Source organism: Limulus polyphemus, unplaced genomic scaffold (genome assembly GCF_000517525.1).
Source record: "Limulus polyphemus unplaced genomic scaffold, Limulus_polyphemus-2.1.2 Scaffold985, whole genome shotgun sequence".
In the NCBI taxonomy this organism is placed as follows: domain Eukaryota; kingdom Metazoa; phylum Arthropoda; class Merostomata; order Xiphosura; family Limulidae; genus Limulus; species Limulus polyphemus.
In genome coordinates this window covers 6,893-14,314 of record NW_013666595.1, presented here as the reverse complement: position 1 = coordinate 14,314, position 7,422 = coordinate 6,893, and positions in this window count along the sequence as shown.

Here is a 7,422-nt window from a genome sequence, read left to right as displayed (position 1 = left end):
CTAAATTAGGGACGGCTAGCGCAGATAGCCCTCGTGTAGCTTTGCGCGAAATTCCAAAACAAACAAACAAACTAATGAAGTGTAGCCTACTAGGTGTACTTACATAATTTGTAAACCATTTTGATATTTATGTCATCCAGTATTGTTCAAAGTCACATAGCTAGAGTAATCTTTCAAGCATGCTGAATAAATTTCTGTTATAGCCCTAGTTTTGAAACTTATGTTTTATATGAGAAGCCAGTCACTTGTGGTGTACATGGATTATAAAACACATTGATAAAATACTACTTAAGTTAACAAATAACAAATTTTATTAGTTTACAAAACTGTATGTATACTTAACTAGATCTTGTACAGGTAGCATTCTGGTATTCATGGTTACCTTTCGTGCTTTTGCTGCTGCAAATGCATCAATTAAACTATCAAAATTTAATGTATTAAGTATGTCTTTTTCAATACTTAATATTGCCAAGTTACTAAGTCGTTCTTCAGTCATTGAGGTTCTCAAGTATGTAAGAATTAATTTCAGCTTGCTGAAGGACCTTTCACAACTAGCAATAGAAACCCCAATTGTTAACAAAATCTGCAATGCAATTCTCAAATTTGGGAAAACATCTTCACCATATGAAATTATAAATGCTAGCAAATCAGTTGCAACCATTGGTTCAGGAAAATCAGTCTGTGTTCTTTTTCTTATCAACATTCTATAGTCTTTTAATTTCTCTGTACAATTCTGGTCCATCGATATCATCTGCATAGCTCTTTGCTAAGTCAGAACATTTTTCTTGTAATTTTCCATCTTTGAAATCTCCAGAAACAATATTTTGTTCAGGAAGATTTTCTCGCTTACTAGATTTAGATTCACGGTTTGGATTTCTACTAGATGTTTAATTTATGTAATCAAGCAATCAATAACATCCTTCATGATGCGATAAATTTCCTGTTCAGCAGTCAATCCAGCATCAGCTGCATTTTCACCTGGCATTCGTTTATGACGTATTTTTCTTCTTTCAATGGTCAATCTACATGTTTCACATTGATTCTTGCCCACTTTAAGTGCTTCATGACAGGACTTTTCACGTGATTCTATCAATTTATCTTTCAAATAATCAAATCAGCAGCTGCTTCTCTAAAATTCATTTTTGGGTCCTAAAGACGTTTCTCCACTCGATTGATAGATGATAAAAGATTTCTCCAAATATGCAAAAGTACAAGAAAATCAAATGTAAGTATGCATTGCAGATTATTATGAGCACCACATTTTGTTTCAGCCGTGTTGCCATTCTCACTTAATTGCTCTAAAAGTCCTAGCAATTCATTCAGTTTTTCATGTACAACTTTTACTGCCTTTTCTCTTGCATTCTATGTTTCTGATTCACACTTGACAGAGATCTTAAGCTCCTGCTGCAGTTCGTCCCATCGAGTTGTTGAATGAGCAAAGAAATTTTAAATGGCTTCAATTATACCAGAAAAGGTAATAACTGTTGTTTCCTGACATGCTTAGTTCAAACTATGGTTGTCACAGTTTACAAACACTGCTTTTGGATTTTTGTTCAGAATTCTTTGTTGAATGCCTGACAGATGACCTGACATAACAGCAACATCATCATAACATTGTGAACAATAATCTCTCAATAAAATTCCATCTGCTTCAAATTTTGTGCTTACTGTTTTCTCAATATTGGCAGTGTCTTTTTCCTTTACCTGTATAAAGTCAATAAGTGACTCTTTGACTTCTACTTTTCTTGTCTTAAAGTCATTGTCAACAAACCGAATCACATAGACCAATTGCTCACGATGTGCTAAATCAGGTGTAGAATCAAACAGAATACCATAGTATTTGTTTCTACAAATTGCTGACAAACAATAATTTCGCACATGTGAAGCCATGAGATTTATAACCTCATTTTGGATTTCAGGAGAGAGATAAGATGGTGACATTTGCTTGTTTTTTACACGCTCTAAATGCTCTCTCATTACTGGATCATACTTTGCTAATAACTGCAAAAGTGACAGGAAATTTCTAGGGTTTTCGTTTGAGGTTATGTCCTCAGTATGACCACGAAATGCAAGATTCTGAGGAGCTAAATATTGTGTACAATCCAGTAACCATCACAGTATATATCTCCATTTATTTTTTTCTTGCTGAATTTCCCTTTGCAGCTCTTCATCAATGCCACTTTGAAGACGAATTCGGTGCTCACTTTCTTTCCAAGCAACAAATGACTTACAATGATTGTCACTATTTTCATAGGCATTTAACTTTTCATTTTTTTTTCCACTTAGAGAATCCACCCTGTGATTTGAAAGCAGACTGACTATCGGATGTCATAAATATAGATGAAAAAAGAAGATAACAAAAGCAGTATGCTGCTTTATGTAGAGGTGAATACACCAACCAGGAATGATTAACCTCTTGTCCATTCAGAAGGCATCATCGGAACCAAAATGCACTCATAGAATGCCCATCTTTGGCATCAAATGGTCTTTCTTTATGTTGAAATTCATGTACTCCAACTTTAACAATCTATGTGCGATGTGCATGTGCTACAACTGCTGAGCCTTTTGTATCAAACTTCATAAAACCAATATCCCTGTGTGTTAAAATACTTATTAGGTCATCTTCTTTTAGCTTAGCAACACTATTCTGTAGATTTGTTTCTTTTGTTTATTATCATTGTAGCTTTCAACAGGACAGAGAATAGTTTCTTCATTGTTTTCTTTTTCAAATGAAATAGCATGTTCACAATCTTGCACTTTGACTCCACCATCGAAGCTGCAAATTGCGCACGTCTTTTGCGTCCCTGTGCCCCACTTTCTTTTTTCGACATAATGGGCTAAAAGAATAAATAAATAAATACTGACTACACTATTTAGTTGCAACATGCAAATTGTCAGATGAAAAGAAGAATTCTACTTTCCTAAGTTCCTAACCACAAATTATATTTAAATTACACAATTATAGTTGCAACTCAGAACAAGTTAGGCACATCTGGGCCTGGTTTCAGTTTAACTGCCATTATTTAGACCACCCATACTCATATTAATTAATGTGACACAACAGTAAGAAAATCACTACATTAGGCCTATAATGTTTATTAGATCTAGATCTAGGCCTTGCCTGTTCCATATATTGCCAGTCTTGCACACCAGCTAATATTGTTACGTATCTGATAGTTGGATAACTTCCATAATTTCTGGTATAAATTCTTTCTGAGGAACTTCAGTGATACAAGTCTTTTCTTAATTAAAACTAGTTTATTCTTTCTCGATACAACTTTGTAATACACAGAATTTCCACAGTCACTTTAAACTTAACAACCCTTCTAACACACACTATAAATCACAGTGGTTCACACACTTTACTTATGGTGCCTACTGTTCACTTGACTCAATTATCTATATCTTCAATCTATCTGCATATCTCTCACTGCCCTTGCACTGTTTTTTCTCGACAGGCTTATATACTAAAAAAGAGGGCGCCTAGCAAACACTCGGGCATTCCAGAGTTTTTCAATAATTCATGATCCTTCTAGAAACTCCAGAGGGCGCATGCTCCCAGTGTTGCATGACTTCCCCTATCATAACGTATTTTCTTTTTGTTTAACATACACTTACTTGTAAGTTGTACTCTAGAACTTGTATTTGATCTACAGATGAATGATAAAATAGTGTAATTTACTTCTGTACGTCCATTCGGTCTCACTGTTTTTCAATGGGTGGCTTTTAAAAGTTAAAACTGCAAGCATAATACACACAAATAATGTAACACTGTGTCATATTTACTTAACGTATGACATTTGCACTATATCCTAGGGGAGGGCATAATTATTAATTAATAGTCATTATAGGACAGAGGGAATTTTGCGCCCCTTCACACCTGCGCCCGGGGGGGGGGGGACTAACTCCTCTTGCTACACCACTGGTCCACCTCTGTTGTAAGTACAGATTTATGGTTTCTTTCTTAACTCTTCCCACAAGGGGTCGGTCAATTTGACAGTCATGTTACCTTCTGTACTCCCTTAAAGTTGACATAAATTTAATACTTATAACTCTTTATATATTAAGTATTTCTTCACGAAATTTGCCAGTCTTTCAGTTAATATTACAAGTCTTTAACATACAAAAAGTCATATTTCTTAGTGAAGTATTTCTAATAAAATAAAATAAGTTTCGTCCATGAATATATTGAATATTTGTTTTGAATAGTCTATGTGCAAAGAAATTTTCATTTTAAAATTAAAAATACTTTTTGTCATCTCAAAAATCTCAAATTTCCTTTATGTAATCCCTAAAACCTCCTAAATGCATTTCAAACGTTTTTTTTTTTCACTAAATCCTTATAGTTTATATGTTATTTCCTCTGCCATAATCTCAAAACTGGACTGGTAACCACCAAAAAAATCGAAATAAACATAAATTAACCTTCTTTTCTTCCCAGCATGACTTCAAATTGCAACATGAATCCACATTCGTTTATCCTAAGTAGCTCTAAGTTCGTAACATTATACATCTATTTATAATTAACTTTTATTGTTTTATTGCCCTTTAAACTGTGTCTAACTGCTATCCCAGCCATTACAAGTTGTAAATCACTCAGGAACGTGCAGCTCACGTTAGGCTATCTTATTACATTACCCACCAGCTGAGCTGCTTGTGTGCATGCCTCGTGAACCATTTTAATTATATTATTATTATTGCATATTTTACCTAATCTAGTCTTAAATAACTTTCAAAAATATGTACTTTTAATTTTTGTTACTTTTATAATAATAAATAAAGAATAAATATGAAAAACAAGAAATAAAGTACTTACACAATCTTCTTTTTTCTTGCCCTTGATTGCCAAGAAGAGTTAAGCCTGATTTTTTTTAGTGATTATAGTAAAGCACTTAACAATTTTTATTTAATTAAGTAATACACCAAATAATATAGACTAATAACATGCAAAAAGTAGACAAATTCACTTACTTCGACAAATTTTCCTGGCTATCTAACTATGGGAAAAGCGGTTACAAATTCATCCAAGCTAGTGGGTAACTTTCCTACTTGAACGATGTTACTAGTGGGAGTGAAATTGACAGTTATCTGTTCAGAACACAGCATTATACAATACGCCATTTGATAGATGAAAACCTTGATTTTCTATTGGTTATAAGTAATATATAATGAAACTAAGAGAGAACTATCAACCAATTGTTAAAGAGATGATCTGGCAGGAGGGGTCTGATTTTAAATTCATAGCTCTGCAACCAAACAAATTGAAGGCTATAAAAATTATGGTCTGTTTGAGCAATAATGATTTCATAGACAGTATGAAATGTGTCAGGTGCGTGATAATAGTAGACATTTAGGATTTTTTTATATATTTCCTTGTACAATTAAGAACTTAAAACTTGTATACTATTAAAATATGAATTATTAGCTAAGATTTTATGCTATTCTAATTGGTATAACATAAACAAAAATTAGTTTAATAAAATTTTGAATGTAAGACACTAAAACTTTGTGTCATGTGCAGTAAAATACATCCAGGCCCGATAGAAGGTAAGTAATCTTAAAGGAATATTCATGTTTAACTAAGAGAAGTGTATCTATATTGTTACATCTCTGGTTGTTTGTTAATTACTCGTAAAAATTCTTTCCAAGAAATTTCAGAGATACAAGTCCTTTCTTAAATAAAACTAGTTTATTCTTTCTCAATTCAACTTTGCAATACACTTAATTTCCACAGTCACTTTAACTTGAACACACGCTATAATTCACAACGATTCATGCACTTTACTTATGGCCTGACTCGATTATCTGTCTCTGTGTCTTGCTGCATGCATTTCTATTATCTATGCCGCCATTTCTCGCCGGTCTTATATACTATAAAAGCATACGTCTCGTCTCTTCATGAATCTTCTAGATACTCATCACGTGTTACTAGGGTCACGTGACTTCCGCTGTCGCAACACTGCCCCTTCGTTAGTATTATTCGGGATGAACAATAGCCACTTAAGTTAAACCAATAGATAATTCACAATAACTTATTTAAATGTACAGAATTTACAAACACAAAATTACAATTCAACAAAATCTCTTAATTTTATGGGACGTATCTTCTTCCATACTGGTCTCCATCTCGTTTGCTTCTTCTTCATGTGGGGTTCTTCTGCTTCATCAGGAAATGTCCTATCGTCGATAACAGTCACATCAGTGGTAGTAATTTCATCAAGAGCTTCACCGTTTCCCTTCTCAAAACTGAGTAGAGTTTCTTCTTTGACAGTGGCTTCTTCAGGTGGCACGTCTTCAGCAGCGTCATTTGTTCTGTTGTCCACTTCGTCCCAACTGAAATGTCCTGGACCGTGATAACGCCAAAGCCTGTTGGCATGCACCACCTTTGGCTTGCCTCGCCGACCACATTTGATTCGGAAAGTCACGTCTGAGAGACGATCCACTATGTCATATGGGCCTTCCCATGGAGAAGACAACTTAGGAGACTTCCTTTTGGTTTTCCTGGGATTATACAACAACACCTTGTCTCCTGGTACAAAGCTGACTTCAGTAGATCTCTTATCATAAGATAACTTCATCGAATCAGCAGACGTTTTCAAGTTTGAACGCACTTGATGGTGAATATCATCCATCCTTTCCGATAACACTTTCACGAACTCTGACACATTCTCAGGCAACTCTTCATAAGGTGGGCGTCCTGTTAACAGATCCACTGGCAACCGAAGTTCACAACCAAACATCAACTTTGCTGGAGTGTATCCAGTAGTTTCATGCTCTGCTGTCCTATAGGCCATCAACAGTGTAGGGAGTAAGACATCCCAGTCATCTTGGCAGCTATTACAAAACTTTGCCAATTCCTGTCCCAGTGTCCAGTTGTACTTTTCTACCATCCCATCAGACTGTGGGTGAAGCGGCATTGTCCTGGTCTTTCAGATGCCAAACAACTTGCAGCATTCTTGGAACACAGCTGATTCAAAGTTACAGCCTTGATCTGAAGGCAGTTCGTGAGACGTTCGTTGTGAATTATAGCGTTTGTTATAGCGCGACTGTGGAAATTAAGTGCATTGCAAAGTTGCATTCAGAAAGAATAAACCAGTTTTATTTAAGAAAGGACTTGTATCGCTAAAGTTCTTCAGAAATAATTTTTACGATAAAAAAAACTAACGAACGGATGCGTAACAAAGCAGATTTGATGGCAGCAATACAAGAGCAGCAAAAGAAACAAGAAGAGAGACAACAGCAGTTGCAAGAAAACCTGCAACAGTGGCAGCTCGAACAGCAAAATAAACAAGAAGAGAGATTACAGCAGTTGTTGGAGGAAAAAAGAAAAAAAAAAGAAGATAAATTACAGCAGTTGTTGAAGAAAAAAGAAAAAAAAAACAAGAAGATAAATTACAGCAGTTGTTGAAGAAAAAAGAAAAA